The sequence below is a fragment of the Taudactylus pleione genome, unplaced genomic scaffold (genome assembly GCF_031769625.1).
Source record: "Taudactylus pleione unplaced genomic scaffold, aTauple2 ptg000442l, whole genome shotgun sequence".
Taxonomy (NCBI): Eukaryota; Metazoa; Chordata; class Amphibia; order Anura; family Myobatrachidae; genus Taudactylus; species Taudactylus pleione.
In genome coordinates, this window is record NW_028284844.1 from 6,076,087 (window position 1) to 6,101,833 (window position 25,747).

Consider the following 25,747-nt stretch of genomic DNA (forward strand, 5'->3'; position numbering starts at 1 on the left):
GGCGAGTGTGGGTATGCGGTGTGGTGTGTATAAGGGAGTATGTGTGATGTGTGATGTTTGGTGAGTTTGTCAACATTGCAAAATGCAATGAGTTCGTTTTAAATCAAACTTGTATTTTAGGATTAGTGGACATAAAATGCAATTAAGAGGATACACAGGTCATAGACTAAATATATACATGGCCTCTGTTTCATGTTCACGTTCTTCGTCTGTACTCTGACACCATGTTGAGGACACATGACCAGGGGCGCAACTCTGGGGGAGCTAAGGGGGCACGTGACTTGAGGAGGTGCCGGGGAGAGGCTGCCGGGAGGCTAGGTTGCTGCTCTTGTGGGTTTGGAACAGCATTCTGGCCTTGAGAGGCACAGAGACACAGTCAGTCTAATGTGGTGCCGGTCGCAAGCCAGTATTCGCGGACCGGCAGCCAATCAGCAGAGACTGCCGGTCCGTGAGCTCCAATTGGATCGCGAACGGTGCCACATTACAATGATGGCAGTACTGACAGTTCTCCAGCGTGTGGCAGCCCTGTCCCGTGCCACCCGGAGCTCACCCACTGCATGGTCCTGGCAGGTAAGAGAAGGGAGATGGCATAATATGTAAAGGGCATTACTGTGGCATAATGTAAAAGTGGCCTTACTGTGGCATAATGTGTAAGGGGCATTACTATGGCATAATGTATATGGGGCATTACTGTGGCATAATGTATAGTGGATATTACTGTGGCATAATGTATAAGGGGAATTACTGTGGCTTAATGTATAAGAGGCATTACTGTTGCTTAATGTATAAGGGGCATTACTGTGGCATAATGTGTTGTAAGGGGCATTACTGTAGCAGAATGTGTTGTAAGGGGCATTACTGTGTTGCATAATGTGTTGTAAGGGACATTACTGTGTGGTATAATGTATTGTAAGGGGCATTACTGTGGCATAATGTGTTATAAGGTTCATTAATGTGTGGCATAATGTGTTATAAGGGGCACTACTGTGTCACAAAACCACACACTCTTTTCATCCTCTATGTTGTATTTTTTTTTTGGGGGGGGGGGTCGCCAAATTATGGCCTTGCCCCGGGAGACAAAAATCCTCGTTTCGGCCCTGACATGACCCTCCAATATGTAACATTTGGCGGTGTTTATATGAGAGAACTGTGTACAGTACATCGGTGCTGTGACAGAACAATAAGCAATCAGTCATCACAGCATGAAAATAGAACTCACATGATGGCCGCACACTGGAGGAGGCTGCAGGAATATTAGTCCTTCTGTAAACAATTAAGTGTATTTTTGCCGTATAGACAGACAGAAGCAGCCTGACCACAATCTGGATAATGCTCTGTGCTTCTTGTATATGAATTGCAGGCCCACCCATTGCTCCTATGATTGTTCTCCTCTCATTCTAATTCTTTAGTACACATTGTATTATACATATTTAGCAGTCGGGGAAAGTTATTTATGAAGCGCAATATACACTGCAAATCCTCACTCTGGGCCTGATTCAGACTCGGACACAAGTGCTGAGCCCTCGCAACTCCGGTGACGGAGCCGGCTCCGTCGTGTGCATGCGCGAGACCCGGCTAGCGTCGGGCAATCCGTCACTCCAGGTCTCGTACCAAAGGGGACGAGCTGTCGATGTTGAGTGACAGCTCGCCCCCTTTGGTGGGTGGGCCGGGGGGGGTGTGGCTGCCCGAACTGAGGCGTTCCCATGAGAACGCCTGCCGTTTGGGGGCGGCCCCACTGACATCACTCTGTTAGAGCCGAAAGCTCTCTGGGGCTTGCGATGAACGAGACCCTACCACAAGGGTCTCGTCGCAAGCCCGATGGTCAAGACCATCGCGACCATCATCATTGGCGCTCGCTATAGCTGTGGGTGGTTACCCACAGCTATGTGAACGGCCAAGAGGCCGCTCCAAAAAAAAAAAAGCCCGGCCCTGATTCAGAGCGAGACTTTCCACAAGAAAAAGATTTATTACCACCTTTACATCAAATAAACTGTATGCTATGTGTGAATGCAAATGACTCGTGTTGAAGCCCCGGGTCCACGACTGAGGAGCTGTCTTCAGACCCGCTCGCTAAGATGCATACTCTCGCTGCTTCCGATGGTATGTAGTGTGTATGCGTTGTGCGCGTGCGCATGCCTTAGCGAAAGTTCACAATGTATTCGCTCACTGCACATAGACAGCCCAGCAGAGCGAGTGACAGGGGAAGCCGTTTGTAGGTGGTGACAGGGGCTGGCCATTAAAAATGGGGGGTAGAGGTGCAAACGCAGGCATGCCTGAGCATCTCAACGGCGTTTCAGAGGTGTACATAATTATAAGACAGCATCATAGTACACGTCACCTGGCTGGTTTTTACACTGAAGTGCTCGCAGTGCTTGTGGCGGGGTATGGTCAAGCTCAAGCGCTGCGATAGCATCCGATGTACCGATGGTTGCGTACACTTCCTGGACATGACGTGCACAAGTATGCGTCTTAAAACAGGCTGGTGGGTGTCTGCATACACTATGGGCTTGATTCAGACCAGTTCCCTAGCAAACGTTCGCTCTCAGGGCGATGTTTTGAAATGTGTGCATGCGTATTCATCGTATTGCGCGTGCGTGAACTAGTACAAGCGATCGGGAAGCACTCGCTCGCCAAGCATAGACAGCCCAGCTGAATGAGTGACAGGAGAAGCCGTTTGTGGGTGGTAACAGGGGCAGGCCACAGGAAACGGGGGAGTGGAGGTGCGAACGCAGGTGTGCCTGAGAATCTTAACGCCGTTTCAGGGGCGTGCATAATTAACAGCCAGCATCATAGGACACGTCACTTGGTTGAACTACAGAAGTGATCGCAGTGCTTGTGGTAGGGCAGTGTTGGCTAACCTTGACACTCCAGCTGTTATGGAACTACATAACCCAGCATGCACTGCTACAGTTTTGCTATTAGAGCATGCTAAAACTGTGGCAGGGCATGCTGGGATATATAGTTCCACAACAACTGGAGTGTCAAGGTTAGCCAACACTGTGGTAGGGTATGGGCAACCTCAAGCGCTGCATCCGCATCCGATGGTACTCAATGTACCAATGGTTTCATGCAGTTTCGGGAGATGATGTGCGCAAGTGGGCGTCTTAAGACAGGCTGGTGGGCGTCTACATACACAAAGTGGGCGTACTTATGACTTGCCGTGCGATCGCCTGCCTTGACGTCACTTAGCCGAATTTGCATGCGCTGGGAGCGAGCGACCGCATCTAGCGAACGGGTCTGAATCAGGCCCTATGTGATCGCTCTCTAAGAAATACTGGGCATGCTAATGCATTGCTGTGCGGTAGCACTGCCTACACAATTTGCATACACATCGTGCGAGCAATCGTATCTAGCGAGCAGCTCTGAATCAGGCCCCGAGACCCGGGAAATTCACTGGTTGATACACCCGTGTATTTTCCGGGCCGTCAGTCTGAAAAGGGGTATTAGTGGTGAGTGTTGCTAAGTATAACGGCAGGATTTGGGGTAGGTCGGGCTCCATTTAAGTGAGCGGTTATCTTGGAATGTAGTTTTACTTGTTATCTAATACTTATTTTCTTATTATAAGAGAAAACTGTAACATTACTATCGATAATCCTTATTTGCGTGGGTCGCTAGGCTTTATTCTCTCCTATATATGATATTTCAGCTGTAAACCTTTCCACAAACGCTGTATGACAAATGGGAGAATGTACATTGTCTAGCAAATGTCAAACCAATTAATATTGTCATGTCAAAATCTCTTATTCTCTTGACTTAAACTGTTGCATTTTATTAACTTACACATTAGTGCACAGTATAGCTGGATCTATCCATGATTACATTGATCTCTTATTATCATTTTAACGTTAACTGTTGAAATGTCACGTTCACCTTTGTGAAATCTTAACGTAGGATGGCAATAAAATGACATTGATTTAAAGATATCTAAAGTAACAAACAGGAAACTTTCTATAAGCAGGCGTTGAATGCTGAATGCTGGGCATTTTTTCCTAGAAAGAAGTTACAACTAGAGGATTTATAAAGCTGTATTACCACCTATAAAAATATTTTCCAAGGTGGCCCCACGCCTCAGGTACAGTACGGTGGGAGGTCCCTAATTGGCGTTTTAATTGCATTCGAAGGGTCATTATAGGTTACTCCATTTACCTAGATTAATTTAAACTTGCATCAAATACTTTGAACATAGGGCCTGATTCAGATCCGCTCGTAAGCGTCCGCACGCTGGCTCTGAGCGATGGTCGCACAACTGCGTATGCGTATGGTTCGCAATGCGCGTGCGCACACCAGTCATTGCGGTCGGAAATCTTGCGCTCGTAAAACACGGAGGGATGCTATTTTGAGTGACAGAATGCGCTGTTTGTGGGTGGTAACAGGGGAAGGTGCTTGAAAACGGAGGAGTGGTTGTGCGAACGCAGGCGTGCCCAACGGTCAAAACGGCATTTAATGGGAGTGCATAATTAGCAAAGGAGCGTCATCGATCACATCACTTGGTTGTCTTTTAGCCTGAACTGCTCGCAGTGATTACGGGAAGTAATTCCTACCTCAAGCGCTGCGAGCAGTTCAGATGCCATTCGATGTTCCCGATTAATCTAATAAAAACAGGAGATGACGTGATTTGCGAACGGCAAAGGGGCGTCTTCAAAAAATAGCGAGCGCATTTAGCGGACGCTTGCACAGACATAGAGGCGTCCTCATACCGCAAAGAGCGAGCGCTCAATTTAAATATCCGGCCCCTTTTTGAGAGCGAGCGGCTGCAAATAGCGTCCGGGTCTGAATCAGGCCCATACCTCCCAATTTTTCAAGTTGGGGAATCAGGAGAAATGGGCACCTGACTGGCTGGCTTTATTGGGGTGTACTCTGTTATATGCAAGGCGGACTATTAGCCACAATAAGCTAAATTAAAACCTTTTGTCCAATTTGTTTCAGTGATCTTTAGTGTATCACATATTGTTTCTAGTCCCACTTCACTAGTTCCCCTATGTTCTTCATACCCATGCCCTATAAGCAGGGCTGGATTAAGCCTTCGAGGGGCTTGGGGCACTTAAGATAGCGGGACACTGGCTGTGCCTGCTGTGTATGTGGTGACAGGTCACAGCAGAGCTTAACTAGCAGCGATGCTGGAGGCCCGGGCTGCAATCGGATGCACGGAAATGTCAGGTAAGGCGATTCCTCGTTTACGGGGAATTGCACGCGGCAGTCCTTGCACCCGGCACTGGAGACGCACCGGAAGCTGCTGCAGTGAAGGCTCGGTGCTCCTCCGTGGCCTCACTAAGACCACTGGGACCGTATCGTCTGAGGTCGGGGTTTGGCAGCAGATGTATCTACTGCCATGAGGCCAGCGTACTCGGTAGGTTGATGCAGCTTAGGGGAAGTAGGCTCTCCCCCGGATGCTCCGACCCAGACGCAGACCCTACATAAAGTATTAACGCGTCTGGGTTGTTCCTCCTACCCACCTCGTGTATATGAGACGCTCACAGTCCACCATTGGTGCTCTGCTGAAGCTGTTCTCAGAAGGTTTGGGTGCCTCCCTGTATACCTCTCCCCTGTGTCAGGTATATAGTGCTCTACATCCTACCAAACTACCAAGTCTTGGTGTTGGTCAGTTGATTCAGAGCTCATTGCGATTTAATTACATATGCATTGTATGTGACTTGTGCTAGCTGCTGTTTGAAACTGCATCTTATTTCTGACTGTTGGTTATAACTATCACTGTTTTTCTCCTCATCCCTTTGGAACAGGGTTTGTGGGGTGTTCTATGTACCTCACAAATACTGGTACTTGTGAAAACTGTCACATTGCATTCATACCTTGCACCTTATACCTTTTATACATTGATATATCAAAGGTTTAGGGTAATTAGGAGGTTGAAGCTCCTGTGCTGGTGTCATGTATATCCTGTTCAGCAGGCCTGTCAGCTCAGGATTTCATACGAGATGGTTTATGTGCTCCCTTGTTATAGGAGATAGCTACCTCACCAAATCCAGTACTCCAGCTAAAAAAGTGCATTGTTACCTTTGTACTTATATATGCTAAGCATAAATGGAGAGAGGAGTTCATGCAGGTTTTATATATAACTATCATTGCTATTACTCCATTTTAACACTCAACTACCAGGTGTGTAGGGGTTAAATTGTACTTCACATTTACTTGTGAAGACTGAGCTGGAGAAATTAGTTGGAGAAATTCAGCTGTAAGTGTTTACTGAGGGGATATTGGGTCTCTCTCTGTGTATATCTTTTCTCCAAGGACCAAGGTATATAGCACTGGAATCCCATCAACTTTTATGTTTGTATAAGTTGAGTCAGTGCCGATTTGTAAGTATATTTGTATGCATTGCACTTATAACCTATCAGTGTAACTGCGATTTAATGTATATGCATGTAGATCCTACCAAAAATGTATGTGTTTAAGTAGTTGATTTTAATGCCCTTTTGCAACTATATTATATGTTATTTTATGTGACCTATGCTAAACTCTGCGGTGAAAAAAAAATATATATATTTTGTTTTTTTTATTCCCCAGCTACCTGGTGTATAGAGGTTAGAGAGTACTTCACATTTGTTTGTATCTGTGAAAAAAGTCACATTGCATTGTTAACCCTACACTTGTAGCTTATTTGCAAATATTTCCCATGTTTCAGGACAAATATAAACAGAAGACTGTTGTCCCTGTGCTGGTTTCATGTAGATCCTGTTCAGCAGGCCTGTCCGCTCAGGATTTCATACAGGATGGTTTGTATGCTTCCTGTTATAGGAGACAGCTACCTAACCAATCCAGTACACCAGCTCTTGTACAAGAGCCATCCTGGGCGCCCTCTTGGTCTCAGGTTATGGCTCATTAAGTGGACCGTACAGTAACTCCAGTACTGCATTCCACTATGGGGTTCCCGCAGCAGTTACATCCTGCTATATATATGCCACCCATGCATCCTTTCTGGATAGATGCCTATGCTCACTCAAATCAGAGTATGGTTCAACCATCTGCTGCGGTTCAGCAAGTGATGCAAATGGATAGACCAGTTCAGGGGCGGATTGGGCCACCCGGAAAGCGGGTAAGTTCCCGTTGGGTTGGTCCCTTGAACCCCTCTGCTGGGCTGGCCGACACTGCCTGCCGGCTGCCGCACTTCCTGGAATGCATACCATAGGCTCCCGGTTACATCACTGTGCTGTGCAGTGTCCTCCTCTCCCTCAAGATAAATTCCCTTTTTGCTCTGCCCTAGCCGCCCGCCATCAGCCCCTTCAACCTCAGCCGCCTGCCTTCATCTCCCTCAGCCTTAGCTGTCCACCGTCAGCCCCCTCAGCAGCCCACCCCCACAGCCTTAGTTGTCTACCGTCAGCCCCCTCAGCCTCAGACCTAGCCACCTGCCGTCAGCCCCCTCAGCCGCCCACCGTCAGCCCCTCAGCCTCAGTCGCCCACCGTCAGCCCCTCAGCCTCAGACGCCCACCGTCAGCCCCCTCAGCCTCAGCCCTAGCCGCCCGCCCCCTCAGCCATCTGCCGTCAGCTCCCCTGTCTTAATGAAATGATCAAGGTCTGGCCATCCTCCGGGGCTGTGGGAGCCGAGGTGAACCATGCAGGTTTGAAAGGGCAAGGGATGAGTGCAGGCTGCAACTGACTATGTACAGTAGGAGCCAGAGGAGCAGGTCGTAACGCGGGGGGTAGGGGCCATCCACTCATGTGCACACTGTCTGCTGTCAGCATGAGAGGTAGGACCCATGCGGATACAAGGTAATCCTGGCCCAGAGTGAAGGCAATTTGTGTACAGCTTTCTTCTTCACAGCCCATCCTGCGCACTTATTCCCACCACTGCTCCTCACTACTACTCCCATCTTGCCCCTGCTGACCACTTTTACTTCCATCCTGCCCTGAACTACTACTACTCCCACCATGCCCCCTGCTCCACACTACTCCCACCATGCCCCCTGCTCCACACTACCACTCCAACCCTGCCCCCTGCTCTACACAACAACTTCCTCCCTGCCCCCTGCTCCTCACTACTACTCTCATCCTGCCCCAGCTTTCCACTATTACGTCCTGTCCCTACTATTATTCTCAGCCTGCCCCCTGCTCTGCATTACTATTATTCCAAGCCTGCCTTGCATTACTACTACTCCCATGTTGCATCCAATTCCCACTACTATTCCCATCCTGCCCCTGATCTGCACTACTACTACTCCCATCCAACCCCCTGCTTCCCACTATTACTACTCCCGTCCTGCCCTTGCAACCCACTACTACTGCATTCTGACCCCAGCAGTGACAGAGTGTATGGAGCTCATGCTCCAGGAGCTGACTTCGGTGGTGGCGATTGACTAACCAGACTACCCCATGGCCTCACAATACAGTACCCACCCTAACTACCATCCCTGCCTCTGGAACATACCAGTAACCCACCCTACCCCCAGGCCTCCGGGTCTTACCCTACTCCCTGGCCCCTTAGACATTACAATATCCCCCCAGGCCAGGGACATACACTACCCACTATACCTCCTGGCCACAGGGACGTACACTGCTCACCCTATTTTTTCTTGTGGAGGCCATTTGTTTTCATTTTTTTTCCTGCGGGGGGCCAATGTTTTTTTTTTTTTTTTCAAACTGTGGGGCCAATGTTGGTTATGTTTTCTTGTGAGGGCTAATGTGTATTTTGGGGTTTTTTTACCTGCCGGGGGGGGGGGGTTGTCAGTATGTCTTATTGCTTTCTGTAGGTGTCAATGTGATTGTTTTTTTTTCTGTAGGGGCTAATGTGTTGTTGTTTTTCCTGTTGGAGGTCAATGTGTTTTATCGTTTACGGTCGGGGGTCAGTGTGTTTTATCGTTTGCTGATGGGGGTCAGTGTGTTTTATCGTTTGCTGTCGAGGGGTGAGTGTGTTTTATTGTTTTCTGTAAGGGGTCAGTGTGTTTCTTTTCTCCTGTGTTGGTTAATGTGTTTTATTCTTTTTTGGTGGGGGCCAATGTTATTTTATTGTTTTCTGTAAGGGGTCAGTGTGTTCCTTTTCTCCTGTGTTGGTCAATGTGTTTTATTCTTTTTTTGTGGGGGCCAATGTTGTTTTATTGTTTTCTGTAAAGGCCGCTGTGATTGTTTTTTTTTGCTGTGGGGGCCAAAGTTTTTTTTTTTTTTTTTTCTGCATTGCTTTCCTCAGTTCATGTGTCTGAGTTACACCGCGCATGCGTCCTGGTGATGTTCATACAGAGTTGCAGTACGGATTCAGACGCATGCACCAAGAAGTGTATTAGAAATGTTTTGGGGGCTCCTGGGCGGTTACAGGGGGTTGGCTATAGAGACACTGAATTGCTCACATTGGAGGCCATACACAGACGGATGATCTGCATATAGCATAGGGCTGGTGAAAGTTTAAATGGTGCGACCGATGGTGGCGTCTAAAGATGCACAAAGCATAATTGCAGTGTCTGCAGTAACTGAAAATGGGCGTCTTAGTCCTTGCATATTCAAAAGCACGTATGTACACCAGGGAAGGGATTTGTAGTGTAATAAGCACAGAGTCGCAGGCCCAACTGCAAAAGACGCAAGAAAGCCTGCAGCTGCATCCAACGCAATAAATCAGGCCATATGAGGAGGGGTCCTGACCCCCTCGACAGACACCACCCCCTCAAAAGACCCCGCCCCCATTAGGGCTGCTTCCATAAATGTCCCGGGCTGGTTTTTCATCCCAATCAACCCCTGGACCAGTTACTGTTAAGCATAGGCATAAGAGAGTATCCCATCAGGCACAGCCTAGGGTTCTAACACTCCATCAGATGATGATACACATGGTTCCTGTTCTGAGTCTCTTGTCGGCTGGGGAAGACCACCAATCCTCTGAGGATCTCTCCTCTCTGGTGAGAGCAGTTAGATCCATCCTGACTCCAGTCTTTAGGCGTCAGAAAGGGGTAAAGGGATTACTTTCCTCAGTCTGAGCAACTTACGGGCCTCAAGGCTGAAGCATGGAGCACTCCTGATAAACGTTTTCATGCTACAAGGAAGTTAGCACCCTTGTATCTGTTCTCACCCAGTGAATTTGGGAAGTCCCTCTGGCTGTAGATGCTCATGTGATACGATTGGTCAAGAGCTCTACGTTACCTATTTCATCTGCATCCTCACTCAGGGATGTTACAGATAGGAAACTTGAAACATGTTTGAAATTATTCTTCTAATTATTATAATTATCCTTTATTTATATGGCGCCACAAGTGTTCCGCAGCGCCTTACATAGTACATAGAACTAATAGGTGAACAAGAAACAAGTAACTTACAGTACATTACAGTGCAAGACAAGGACACGACTTATATACATTGATGAAATAGTGACTAAAGCACTCACAATAAGCTGCCGGGAGTTGGCAGTCCCGTGTTAGGTGCCCTAATGGGGAGTAGAGAGAAGAAGAAAATGTAAAGAGAAGCACATGAGGGAAGAGGTCCCTGCTCGTGAGAGCTTACATTCTAAGGGGAGGGGCAGACAGACAGGCGTGACACAGAAGGGGAGGGGCAGACAGACAGGCGTGACACAGAAGGGGAAGATAGGGAGGAAAGAGCATGAGGTGGGTTAGGATGAGTGCTGGAAGGCCTTGATGAAGTAGTGGGTCTTGAGAGCCCGTTTGAAGATTTGTAGAGAGGTGGAGAGTCTTATAGGGAGAGGGAGAGCATTCCAAAAGTAGGGAGCAGCACGGGCAAAATCTCGGATGCGGGAGTGGGAGGAAGTAATCAGTTGGCAAGAGAGGCGGCATGCATTAGTTGAGTGAAGTGGACAGGCGGGAGTGTGAAGGGAGAGAAGGTCAGAAATGTATGTGGGAGAGGATTTGGTGAGGGCTTTATAGGCGAATGTAAGAACCTTGAATTGGCATCTGAAGGGGAAGGGGAGCCAGTGTAGGGCTTGAAGGAGAGGGGAAGCAGAAATCAGTTTTTTCATTGTCTGGAGCTATTACCCGGCCAGCTATGGCTGTAGCCAGGGTAGCCAAGGCAATGGAATAATGGGCAAAAGCTCTGGAAGATAGTATGCCACAGGCTAACAGAGAACAACTGTCCTATCTCTCCCAAAGGCAAGAAGCGGCTGCTTATGTGGGAAAAGCGGTTATTGACGTAGGACTTCTGGTTTCTAGAGTGTCGGCAACTTTGGTGGTGGCTTGTAGAACCCTTTGGTTAAGGTCCTGAAAGGCAGATACGGGGTTTAGGGAAACCCTTCAATCTCTGCCTATTGCTGGAAAAATGTTGTTTGGTCCAGAATTGGATAACAATGTGACTACCTTGGCAGCAGCAAAATCTGCCGAATTGCCATCTGAGACTACCTCTAAGTATAGGCAGTCCTCGTTTCGGTACTTTCACCCAAAAGGAAGGTCAAAGGGACAGTCCTTTTCCAGACAAGATGAATCCTGCAGGAAGACCAGACCACAGTTCAAGAAATCATGGTTGGCCAGACGTCCAGCTTCCAAGTCGGACAATAAACCATCTGCCTGATGGGGCGGGCATCCTACTGGGGGCTCTCAGGGTGGGAGGCCGACTTCTCCAATTTTCCTACACCTGGCATCAGACAACAACGGATGCTTGGGTTCGAGAAGTGGTCTCTCAAGGATATGCCCTCATGTTTCAGAGGAATCACCTTCAGAAGTTTTTTTGTACAACTCCTCCATCAAACTCGGTCAAAGCCCTGGTCCTGCAGGAGGCTACTTGTGCCCTAATGGTTTCAGGGGCAATAATCCCCGTTCCTCTGGCCCAACATGGAAGAGGTTATTATTCAAATGGATTTTTGATTCAGAAGCCAAATGGTTCTCACCGCCCTATTCTGAATCTGAAATCTCTCAACAGGTTTATCCATGTGCCCAAAGTCCCAAAGTTCGTATGGAAACCCTACGGTCAATTATGCTGGCAATGGAGCCTGGGGATTTCATGGTTTCTCAGGACATACAGGATGTGTATCTGCATGTGCCTATTGCAATCTCACTAAGGGTTTCTGAGGTTTGCTGTTCATCAGCAACATTTAGCAGTTTAAGGCTCTGCCCTTTGGTCTGTCCACAGCCCCTCGGGGGTTTACCAAGATAACGGCGGTCATGACGGCTCATCTCAGGTGACAGGGAGTCAGTATACTGCCATACTTGGACGACCTCCTCATATTGGCGCACTCTCCAGTGATGTTACAATACCATCTCCAGCTGACCATTGCTTATCTATAAGACCAAGGCTGGATAGTCAATTGGAAAAAGTCTTCTCTTTCTACAACTCAACAGATATGTGCAGGTATTACACTCCATTTGGTAACTGATGAACATAGGAATTTATCTCCTATTGGCATAGAGATTGCACATAGAGATTGCACATACCAGAGGTGTTACAGTGATAAAATGAGGAGATAGATAGACACAGAACAGATCCCCCTCTGGCGTACTTTGGTGCAGCTGCTGCTCCCTGTGTGCAAAGCATTAATACAGGGAGTGCGCGTACCTCATAGTCTGCTCTGGGCCGTGAATAAGTGTAAGAGCATCTGCTTTTGAACTCACCGCTTTAGGGGACCGTGTTATATCAGTGCAAGGACCTCCAGTTCGGGTAGTGCAATGAGAGTACCCCGGTATTTAAGTAAGAGAGAGTACAGCACACTGAAGAAGCAAACAGCGAAACGGACGTCTGTAAGACAGGGACCAGCAGTGCACGTGCAGGCTACCCTGTGAGAATGGCAACACAGCACACAGAGCTGAATCTCTATGTGCAATCTCTATGCTAATAGGAGATACATTCCCATGTGCATCAGTTACCTGATTCAGAGCCGGACGCTATTTGCGGACCCTCGTTCCAAAAAAGGGGCCGGCTATTTAAATTGAACGCTTGCTCTTTGCGGTTTGTTGACGCCTCTATGTCTGAGCGAGTGAACGAAAAATGCGCTCGCTATTTTGTAAAGATGCCCCCTGGCCGTTCGCATCACACGTCATCTCCGGTATTTATTAGATTAATCGGGTACATCGAAAGGCATCTGAACTGCTCGCAGTGCTTGTGGTAGGATTTTCCAACCGCAATCACTGCGAGCAGTTCAGGCTAAAAGACAACCAAGTGACGTGGTGGATGACGCTCCTTTACTAATTATACACTCCCGTTAAAAGCCCTTTTAACCGTTTGGCATGCCTGCGTTCGGATCTCCACTTCCCCGTTTTCAAGCACCTTCCCCTGTTACCACCCACAAACGGTACATTCTGTCAATCACATTAGCAGCCCCTCGCTGTTTTGCGAGCGCACGATTTCCGACCGCAATGACTGGTTTGCGCATGCGCAGTACGACCCATACACATGCGCAGTTGTGCCAACATCGCTCAGCGCGAATGAGCGGCCGCTTAGGAGCGGCTCTGAATCAGGCCCAGAGTGTGATACCTGCATATATACTCTATGTCAAAGATAAAGAAATCTACAGGTGTTATATGCTGCTGATGGAATAATTATTTCTTAATTTCCTTACAACAGAGGTTATAGTTACTCAAGATCATATCCAATAATATCCCACGTATGTATACCATTACATGATTAACAAGATTTTCTGTGGCAGTCTGAATAACTATTCACTGCTATATAAATTGAAATATTTTTTGAACCTCTGTAATGGTATTACATGTTTTACTCCATATTTTTGTTCATTACATTTCCCTATTTAAACCTTGTGCAGAGGGAACAGCAGCTATGGGCCTGATTCAGAGCCGGACGCTCTGACCATTAAAATGGAGCGGCCTCCTGGACGCTCGTATAGCTGTGGGTAACCACCCACAGCATATACGAGCATCCAACAAGATGGTCGCGATGGTCTTGACCATCGCGACCATCGGACTTGCGAAGGAAACCCTGCGGTCGGGTTTCCCAGCCACAAGCCCTGGAGTGATTTTGGCTCTATCAGAGCCAAAATCACTCCCACTGACATCACTAGTGATGTCAGTGGGGCCGGCTTCAGACGGTAGGCGTTCCCATGGGAACGCCTCCGTCTGGCAGGCACGCCCCCGGCACACCCACCAAAGGGGGCGTGCTGTCAATCAACATCGACAGCACGCCCCCTTTGGTGCGAGACCTGGAGCGATGGAAAGCCCGTCGCTCGCCGGGTCTCGCGCATGCGCACGACGGAGCTCCCTCCGCCGTGCGCATGCGCAGTGGGGAACATCGACCCACTTGCGAGCGTACTGCCGCTCGCGAGTGGGTCTGAATGACCCCCTATATCCGCACACAATATAGATGGGATTTCCAGCTGTTATTTTTCCTCATTTATTTCAATGTATGAATAAATACTCATTATCTAGTTAACGCAATACCTATAATGTGTGGTTTTTATATATGGAATAACCATCTACCAAATATAGAGTATGATATCTGTATGTACTGAGGGCCTGATTCAGAGCCGGATGCTATTTGCGCTCGCTCGTCCAGAAAAAGGGGCTGGCTATTTAAATTGACCGTTCGCTCTTTGCGGTCTGTTGACGCCTCTATGTCTGAACGAGCGAACAAAACATGCGGACGTTTTTTTGTAAAAAACGCCCCCTGGCCGCACGCATCATACGTCATCTCCGCTATTTATTTGATTAATCGAGTACATCGAAAGGCGTATGAACTGCTCGCTATTCTTGTGGTTGCATTTTCCTACCGCAATCATGCGACCAGTTCTGGCTAAAAGATACCCAACTGACGTGGTCGATGACGCTGCTTTGTTAATTATGCACACCCTTAAAACGCCCGTTTTGACCGTTTGGCACGCCTGCGTTCGGATCTCCACTCCCCGTTTTCAAGCACCTTCCCCCGTTACCACCCACAAACGACTCATCCTGTCACTCAAATTAGCAGGCATTCGTTATTTTGCGAGCACACGATTTTCGACCACACTGATGGTTCGCGCATGCGTACTAAAACCCATACGCATGCGCAGATGTGCGAACATCGCTCGGAGCGAATGAGCGGCCGCTTACGAGCGGCTCTGAATCAGGCCCTGTGTGCCAGGACAAGGAATCCACATTCACTATACTGGCTGATTGGGTAATTGCATCCAGAGACCTAGGATATAGGTATCTATGATCCAACTTAAAGGGATTCAGCATACTGTACAGTTTGTATAGATTGGCGCAGATTTCTGCGATATTTCGTGTGTTTGTAATCGCCGTTACATTACTGAAGTATTTGAACTTCTTATTTTGAAAACTCACTGACAATATTTTGTTGCTTTTTGTATAGCCAGTGATTGAGCCTTACAGAAATATTTTCTATTCTTATATGTTGGTTTGAATATTTCCTAAATCTTTTAAATGGATTAATAAAAGTTAATTTTGAATACAATATTTGAGTGCCCCCCAAAAAAGAGTTTCTTTTTCTCTCAATTTGTGCTCATTACGGATTACACCTGCGATTGCAATAGCGATTACGCACGCAGTTTCACAGCGATAATATGCTAATCCACTGCAATGCTGTCGCAGCATAACATAAGGATGCCCCCCTTATCTTACACACATCCGTAATGTTTAGCAAGACTGCAAAACCATCGGTACAATCGAGTACCATCGCAGCCTCACGCACACTTGCGCAAGTTCTGACCTTACTCAGAAATTGCCAACTTCATCGCACGCTGTTAGGCCTCAGGCTGCGTATGGCATTGCAGTGGATAATTAATGCACGCCCCTGCAACGTCATTCAAACGCACTGGCACGCTTGCGTTTCACCGACCACCCCTCTGTTACCTCCCACAAATGGCACTTTCTGTCAATCACTCTGCGATGGGCATGCGTGGTCCTTGCAATGGCAGTCCAACTCGCAGTGGGCGGTTTGCGCATGCGCAGTACGCAACAATCATCCGACTGCATGCGTAGTCACAGTTGCGATCGGTAATGAATCAGGCCCTAAGGTACTAGTACAGTAATAAAAGAATATATGCAGAACTTAATAAAAAAAAATGGCACATTTACTTACTTAGTGATTGGCTGATTGTCCCTAGTCCCTGCAGAAGTCCCGATACCAGCTGCAGTCAGACACTGGTGTAATCAGTCCCATAATGCTAAGCACCAGAGGAGCATGTGAATAGCCTCTCCAATCAGGGCTCCTGACCCCTAAAGCAGCTCAACATGATGGAATGTCCTCTGCCCTCTGTAGTAGGAATGACCATCAGTTGGTTATGCATCGATGGTAACCAGTAGCAGCCGCAGAGGTGGGGCTGCACCATTAATGGCAGAACTATCTACCATTGGCGGTTTATCATCATTGGTTGGTAATCATCAATGGTCAATGGCCATGCCTACTCTGTAGTGTGTGACAGAGCTGCATAGAGACCCCCCCCTGTTGTATTGCCTATGCCAGTGTAATTGTAGCGCAGCATTTGAAACACCCTCCTCTACCTTTATTATGGTTTCAATTATACAAGGCAGTAGGCGACAGGCTGGGGAGCTGAGAGAAGGGGGCCCGGGGGTACTCGCCCCATCTGCCTCCCCTTATTCTGGCAAGTATAATATACATACAACAATGCAGAAACTATTTTCTCGCATAATGCATTTTACATGATTTAGCACATTTTTATTCTGTACGATGAAATCTAAACAGTTTTATACTGACGTCATATTTCATCTGACCCTTTACATACCACCCAACAATAGGACTTCCTAATTCGGAACCTGAAGGCGCACGTGACTGGAAAGGGGGTGTGGCCTCAGTGGAGCGGGCTTGGCATCATGACACAGCCACCATTTTCGTCACTCTTGGAGTGTGCCCAGAACTCCCCGAGCAGCTGGGCTGCCCCCAGGCTCTCCTCCCTGCACTGTTTAGATACCAGTGTTCACCTGAAAATGCTCCCCTAACCTTCCCCCTGCCCGCGGGACACTATGTTGGTGGGATAGTGTCCAAAAAGCAGGGCTGCTCAGCTGAAATCAGAACGGTTGGGAGGTATGCCCTTTAGATTGTAAGCTCTTGTGACAGAGGACTGCTCCATCTTTTGCATCATGTCGCTCCTATTGTACAGAGCTGTACAATATGTTGATGCTTAAGATAAAAAACATGGCAGCATCTACTGTATAATGCCTTAGGTACATGTACGTTTTCAGAAGTCACCTGTCTCCCCCAAAGTTTTCACTGCTACTTTCTGTAGCAGTGAAAAAATTATCCCTGCCAAGTCTGAGTTCACGTAGGTGCGCAAAGCCCCGGGCAGAGGAGGAAGAATCCAAAAGGATCCTTCTTTCAACCCCAGGAGCAAACACCATCTGAAGATGATGAATGCTCAGGCTGTTGAGCTCTGAAAATATTGTACTTTCGGAGCTTGATGAATTTAGGTCCCCATACAGGTGTATGGAGACAGCGGGCCACATCGGGAGAGAACGGTAAGCAGGAGATATCTGTGATACTAGTGTATGGGGACAGCAGGCCATTCCGGGAGAGAAAGGTAAGCAGGAGATATCAGTGACACTAGTGTATGGGGACAGCGGGCCATTCCGGGAGAGAAAGATAAGCAGGAGATATCTGTGATACTAGTGTATGGGGACAGCGGGCCATTCCGCCAGAGGAAGGTAAGCAGGAGATATCTGTGATACTAGTGTATGGGGACAGCGGGCCATTCCGGGAGAGAAAGATAAGCAGGAGATATCTGTGATACTAGTGTATGGGGACAGCGGGCCATTCCGCCAGAGAAAGGTAAGCAGGAGATATCTGTGATACTAGTGTATGGGGACAGCGGGCCACATCGGGAGAGAACGGTAAACAGGAGATATCTGTGATACTAGTGTATGGGGACATCGGGCCACATCGGGAGAGAACGGTAAGCAGGAGATATCTGTGACACTAGTGTATGGGGACAGCGGGCCATTCCGCCAGAGGAATGTAAGCAGGAGATATGTGTGATACTAGTGTATGGGGACAGCGGGCCATTCCGGGAGAGAAAGATAAGCAGGAGATATCTGTGATACTAGTGTATGGGGACAGCGGGCCATTCCGCCAGAGGAAGGTAAGCAGGAGATATCTGTGATACTAGTGTATGGGGACAGCGGGCCACATCGGGAGAGAACGGTAAACAGGAGATATCTGTGATACTAGTGTATGGGGACATCGGGCCACATCGGGAGAGAACGGTAAACAGGAGATATCTGTGATACTAATGTATGGGGACATCGGGCCACATCGGGAGAGATGGTAAGCAGGATATATCTGTGATATCTCCTGCGTTACCGTTATGATGAATGCCCCCAAAACTTAATTTCTACAAAAGTAGGTGGAAATGTTCAGTTTTACCTGCTTTTGTAGAAATTAAGTGATGATGAATAGACCCAGATGAGTCACTGATTTTGTATAGTGAGAAACGTGACCTTAATGAATGCTACTCAGAATCTGTTTCAATCTATACCATATTACCAACAGCTCCTGTGATGTGAGTGATATTTATTGAGGGATGAATCACTAAGAAAACAATCAGTCTAAGGACTTCGAGTGACCACACTTCATATGGTGGCTATTGAGTACTCATAACTACACAAGCTGCCATTTTGTGGGAGGAAAATAATAACTTTATCATTCATGTCCTAAATCCTAGTGACTGGATAAGCTGCATTCTCAGTCATGTCATTGGTTACTAGTCAGGGCCGGTTTTCAATAAACGCGGCTGAGTAGGGCGCCACATAGAGGAGGTCACCCTGGCTCGGCTGTGCCAGCGACATATAAATTAGAATATACTCAGCGGTCTCGGGCAGATTGTGTCACTGTGACACAGCTGCCTACGCAGGCACCATGCAGCACTCAGGAGGGCATCGTCCCTGCCAGATCAGTCCCCTACAGCCAGTCATCTGTTGCCGCTGTTCAGGACAGGAGCTGGCAGGTAAAAGTGAGGGGCTGTGATGGAGGGGGCTGTGCCGAGGGGTGCAGTAATGAGGGGTTTTGTGAGGGGCTCTGATGAGGGGGACTGTGAGGTGCTATGATGGGGGTGCTGGCCTGCGATGAGGGGTGGTGTGAGGAGCTGTGATGAAGGGTGCTGGGCTCCATGGGGAAAGGATGAGTGAGCTGAGATGGAGGTCCACTAAGGGTCACCAAAATCTATATCTGCTTACCAATAAAAATTGGCTCGGGCCAGCCCTGTTCCTAGTGTATGGATAGGCTACATTCTCAGTGATGTCACTGGTTCCTAGTGTATGGATAGGTTGCATTCTCAGTGATGTCACTGGTTCCTAGTGTATGGATAGGCTGCATTCTCAGTGATGTCACTGGTTGCTAGTGTATGGATAGGCTGCATTCTTAGTGATGTCACTGGTTACTAGTGACTGGATAGGCTGCATTCTCAGTGATGTCACTGGTTACTAGTGAATGTATAGGCTGCATTCTCAGTGATGTCACTGGATCCTAGTGAATGGATGGGCTACATTCTCAATGTTGTCACTGGTTCCCAGTGAATGTATAGGCTGCATTCTCAGTGATGTCACTGGATCCTAGTTAATGGTTGGGCTCCATTCTCAGTGATGACATTGGATCCTAATGAATGGATGGGCTGCATTCTCATTGATGTCACTGGTTCCCAGTGAATGGATAGGCTGTATTCTCAGTGATGTCACTTGTTACTAGTGAATGGATGGACTGCATTCTCAGTGATGTCACTGTTCCTAGTGAATGGATGGGCTGCATTCTCATTGATGTCACTGGTTCCCAGTGAATGGATAGGCTGTATTCTCAGTGATGTCACTTGTTACTAGTGAATAGATAGTTTGCATTCTCTGTGATGTCACTGGTTCCTAGTGAATAGATAGGGTGCATTCTCAGTGATGTCACTGGTTCCTAGAGTATAGATTGGCTGCATTCTCAGTGATGTCACTTGTTACTAGTGAATGGATGGACTGTATTCTCAGTGATGTCACTGTTTCCTAGTGAATGGATGGGCTGCATTCTCAGTGAAGTCACTGGTTCCTAGTGTATGGATAGGCTGCATTCTCAGTGATGTCACTGGTTGCTAGTGTATGGATAGGCTGCATTCTTAGTGATGTCACTGGTTCCTAGTGTATGGATAGGCTGCATTCTTAGTGATGTCACTGGTTACTAGTGACTGGATAGGCTGCATTCTCAGTGATGTCACTGGATCCTAGTGAATGGTTGGGCTCCATTCTCAGTGATGACATTGGATCCTAATGAATGGATGGGCTGCATTCTCATTGATGTCACTGGTTCCCAGTGAATGGATAGGCTGTATTCTCAGTGATGTCACTTGTTACTAGTGAATGGATGGACTGCATTCTCAGTGATGTCACTGTTTCCTAGAGAATGGATGGGCTGCATTCTCATTGATGTCACTGGTTCCCAGTGAATGGATAGACTGTATTCTCAGTGATGTCACTTGTTACTAGTGAATAGATAGTTTTCATTCTCTGTGATGTCACTGGTTCCTAGTGAATAGATAGGGTGCATTCTCAGTGATGTCACTGGTTCCTAGAGTATAGATTGGCTGCATTCTCAGTGATGCCACTTGTTACAAGTGAATGTATAGGTTGCATTCTCAATGATGTCACTGGATCCTAGTGAATGGATGGGCTGCATTCTCAATGATGTCACTGGTTCCTATTGAATGGATAGGCTGCACTATCAGTGATGTCACTGGTTCTGGTGAATGGATAGGCTGCATTCTTAGTGATGTCACAGGTTCCTAGTGTATGGATGAGCTGCACTCTCAGTGATGTCACTGGTTCTTAGTGAATGAATAGGCTGCACTCTCAGTGATGTCACTGGATCCTAGTGAATGGATGGGCTGCATTCTCAATGATGTCACTGGTTCCCAGTGAATGTATAGGCTGCATTCTCAGTGATGTCACTTGTTACTAGTGACTGGATAGGCTGCATTCTCAGTGATGTCACTGGTTCCTAGTGTATGGATAGGCTGCATTCTCAGTGATGTCACTGGTTGCTAGTGTATGGATAGGCTGCATTCTCAGTGATGTCACTGGTTCCTAGTGTATGGATAGGCTGCATTCTTAGTGATGTCACTGGTTACTAGTGACTGGATAGGCTGCATTCTCAGTGATGTCACTGGTTACTAGTGAATGTATAGGCTGCATTCTCAGTGATGTCACTGGATCCTAGTGAATGGATGGGCTGCATTCTCAATGATGTCACTGGTTCCCAGTGAATGTATAGGCTGCATTCTCAGTGATGTCACTGGATCCTAGTGAATGGTTGGGCTCCATTCTCAGTGATGACATTGGATCCTAATGAATGGATGGGCTGCATTCTCATTGATGTCACTGGTTGCTAGTGTATGGATAGGCTGCATTCTCAGTGATGTCACTGGTTCCTAGTGTATGGATAGGCTGCATTCTTAGTGATGTCACTGGTTACTAGTAACTGGATAGGCTGCATTCTCAGTGATGTCACTGGTTACTAGTGAATGTATAGGCTGCATTCTCAGTGATGTCACTGGATCCTAGTGAATGGATGGGCTGCACTATCAATGATGTCACTGGTTCTGGTGAATGGATAGGCTGCATTCTTAGTGATGTCACAGGTTCCTAGTGTATGGATAAGCTGCACTCTCAGTGATGTCACTGGTTCTTAGTGAATGAATAGGCTGCACTCTCAGTGATGTCACTGGATCCTAGTGAATGGATGGGCTGCATTCTCAATGATGTCACTGGTTCCCAGTGAATGTATAGGCTGCATTCTCAGTGATGTCACTTGTTACTAGTGACTGGATAGGCTGCATTCTCAGTGATGTCACTGGTTCCTAGTGTATGGATAGGCTGCATTCTTAGTGATGTCACTGGTTACTAGTGACTGGATAGGCTGCATTCTCAGTGATGTCACTGGTTACTAGTGAATGTATAGGCTGCATTCTCAGTGATGTCACTGGATCCTAGTGAATGGATGGGCTGCATTCTCAAGTATGTCACTGGTTCCCAGTGAATGTATAGGCTGCATTCTCAGTGATGTCACTGGATCCTAGTGAATGGTTGGGCTCCATTCTCAGTGATGACATTGGATCCTAATGAATGGATGGGCTGCATTCTCATTGATGTCACTGGTTCCCAGTGAATGGATAGGCTGTATTCTCAGTGATGTCACTTGTTACTAGTGAATAGATAGTTTGCATTCTCTGTGAAGTCACTGGTTCCTAGTGAATAGATAGGGTGCATTCTCAGTGATGTCACTGGTTCCTAGAGTATAGATTGGCTGCATTCTCAGTGATGTCACTTGTTACTAGTGAATGGATGGACTGCATTCTCAGTGATGTCACTGTTTCCTAGTGAATGGATGGGCTGCATTCTCAATGATGTGAATGGTTCCTAGTGTATGGATTTGCTGCATTCTCAGTGATGCCACTTGTTACAAGTGAATGTATAGGCTGCATTCTCAATGATGTCACTGGTTCCCAGTGAATGTATAGGCTGCATTCTCAGTGATGTCACTTGTTACTAGTGACTGGATAGGCTGCATTCTCAGTGATGTCACTGGTTCCTAGAGAATGGATAGGCTCCATTCTCAGTGATGTCATTAGTTCCTAGTCAGGGCCAGTTTTCAATAAACGCTTGTTACATGGCCAAGTAGGGCGCCACATAGAGGAGGTCACCCTGGCTCGGCTGTGCCAGCGACATATAAATTAGAATATACTCAGAGGTCTCGGGCAGATTGTGTCACTGTGACACAGCTGCCTGCGCAGGCACCATGCAGGGGTCAGGAGGGCACTGTCCATGCCAGATCAGTGATGTCACTGGATCCTAGTGAATGGATGGGCTGCATTCTCAATGATGTCACTGGTTCCCAGTGAATGTATAGGCTGCATTCTCAGTGATGTCACTGGATCCTAGTGAATGGTTGGGCTCCATTCTCAGTGATGACATTGGATCCTAATGAATGGATGGGCTGCATTCTCATTGATGTCACTGGTTGCTAGTGTATGGATAGGCTGCATTCTCAGTGATGTCACTGGTTCCTAGTGTATGGATAGGCTGCATTCTTAGTGATGTCACTGGTTACTAGTAACTGGATAGGCTGCATTCTCAGTGATGTCACTGGTTACTAGTGAATGTATAGGCTGCATTCTCAGTGATGTCACTGGATCCTAGTGAATGGATGGGCTGCACTATCAATGATGTCACTGGTTCTGGTGAATGGATAGGCTGCATTCTTAGTGATGTCACAGGTTCCTAGTGTATGGATAAGCTGCACTCTCAGTGATGTCACTGGTTCTTAGTGAATGAATAGGCTGCACTCTCAGTGATGTCACTGGATCCTAGTGAATGGATGGGCTGCATTCTCAATGATGTCACTGGTTCCCAGTGAATGTATAGGCTGCATTCTCAGTGATGTCACTTGTTACTAGTGACTGGATAGGCTGCATTCTCAGTGATGTCACTGGTTCCTAGTGTATGGATAGGCTGCATTCTTAGTGATGTCACTGGTTACTAGTGACTGGATAGGCTGCATTCTCAGTGATGTCACTGGTTACTAGTGAATGTATAGGCTGCATTCTCAGTGATGTCACTGGATCCTAGTGAATGGATGGGCTGCATTCTCAATTATGTCACTGGTTCCCAGTGAATGTATAGGCTGCATTCTCAGTGATGTCACTGGATCCTAGTGAATGGTTGGGCTCCATTCTCAGTGATGACATTGGATCCTAATGAATGGATGGGCTGCATTCTCATTGATGTCACTGGTTCCCAGTGAATGGATAGGCTGTATTCTCAGTGATGTCACTTGTTACTAGTGAATAGATAGTTTGCATTCTCTGTGAAGTCACTGGTTCCTAGTGAATAGATAGGGTGCATTCTCAGTGATGTCACTGGTTCCTAGAGTATAGATTGGCTGCATTCTCAGTGATGTCACTTGTTACTAGTGAATGGATGGACTGCATTCTCAGTGATGTCACTGTTTCCTAGTGAATGGATGGGCTGCATTCTCAATGATGTGAATGGTTCCTAGTGTATGGATTTGCTGCATTCTCAGTGATGCCACTTGTTACAAGTGAATGTATAGGCTGCATTCTCAATGATGTCACTGGATCCTAGTGAATGGATGGGCTGCATTCTCAATGATGTCACTGGTTCCTAGTGAATGGATAGGCTGCACTATCAGTGATGTCACTGGTTCTGGTGAATGGATAGGCTGCATTCTTAGTGATGTCACAGGTTCCTAGTGTATGGATAAGCTGCACTCTCAGTGATGTCACTGGTTCTTAGTGAATGAATCGGCTGCACTCTCAGTGATGTCACTGGATCCTAGTGAATGGATGGGCTGCATTCTCAATGATGTCACTGGTTCCCAGTGAATGTATAGGCTGCATTCTCAGTGATGTCACTGGTTACTAGTGACTGGATAGGCTGCATTCTCTGTGATGTCACTGGTTACTAGAGAATGGATAGGCTCCATTCTCAGTGATGTCATTAGTTCCTAGTCAGGGCCAGTTTTCAATAAACGCTTGTTACATGGCCAAGTAGGGCGCCACATAGAGGAGGTCACCCTGGCTCGGCTGTGCCAGCGACATATAAATTAGAATATACTCAGAGGTCTCAGGCAGATTGTGTCACTGTGACACAGCTGCCTGCGCAGGCACCATGCAGTGCTCAGGAGGGCACCGTCCATGCCAGATCAGTCCCGCACAGCCAGTCATCTATTGCCGCTGTTCAGGACAGGAGCTGGCATGTAAAAGTGAGGGGTTGTGATGGAGGGGGCTGTGCTGAGGTGTGCAGTAAAGGGTGTTCTGGGGGCTCTGATGGGGGGCTGTGAGGTGCTGTGATGGGGGTGCTGGCCTGCGATGAGGGGTGGTGTGAGGAGCTGTGATGAGGGGTGCTGGGCTCCATGGGGAAAGGATGAGTGAGCTGAGATGGAGGTCCACTAAGGGTCACTAAAATCTATATCCGCTTACCAAAAAAAATTGGCTCAGGCCAGCCCTGTTCCTAGTGTATGGATAGGCTGCATTCTCAGTGATGTCACTGGTTCCTAGTGTATGGATAGGTTGCATTCTCAGTGATGTCACTGGTTACTAGTGAATGGATGGGCTGCATTCTCAGTGATGCCACTGATTCCTAGTGAATGGATGGGCTGCATTCTCAATGATGTCACTAGTTCCCAGTGAATGGATAGGCTGCATTCTCAGTGATGTCACTTGTTACTAGTGAATAGATAGTTTGCACTCTCTGTGATGTCACTGATTCCTAGTGAATGGTTAGGCTGCATTCTCTGTGATGTCACTGGTTCCTAGTGAATAGATAGGGTGCATTCTCAGTGATGTCACTGGTTCCTAGAGTATGGATTGGCTGCATTCTCAGTGATGTCACTTGTTACTAGTGAATGGATGGACTGCATTCTCAATGATGTCACTGGATCCTAGTGAATGGATGGGCTGCATTCTCAATGATGTCACTGGTTCCTAGTGAATGGATAGGCTGCACTATCAGTGATGTCACTATTTCTGGTGAATGGATAGGCTGCATTCTTAGTGATGTCACAGGTTCCTAGTGTATGGATAGGCTGCATTCTCAGTGATGTCACTGGTTACTAGTGACTGGATAGGCTGCATTCTCTGTGATGTCACTGGTTACTAGAGAATGGATAGGCTCCATTCTAAGTGATGTCATTAGTTCCAAGTCAGGGCTAGTTTTCAATAAACGCTTGTTACATGGCCGAGTAGGGCGCCACATAGAGAAGGTCACCCTGGCTTGGCTGTGCCAGCGACATATAAATTAGAATATACTCAGAGTTCTCGGGCAGATTGTGTCACTGTGACACAGCTGCCTGCGCAGGCACCATGCAGGGGTCAGGAGGGCACTGTCCATGCCAGATCAGTCCCGCACAGCCAGTCATCTATTGCCGC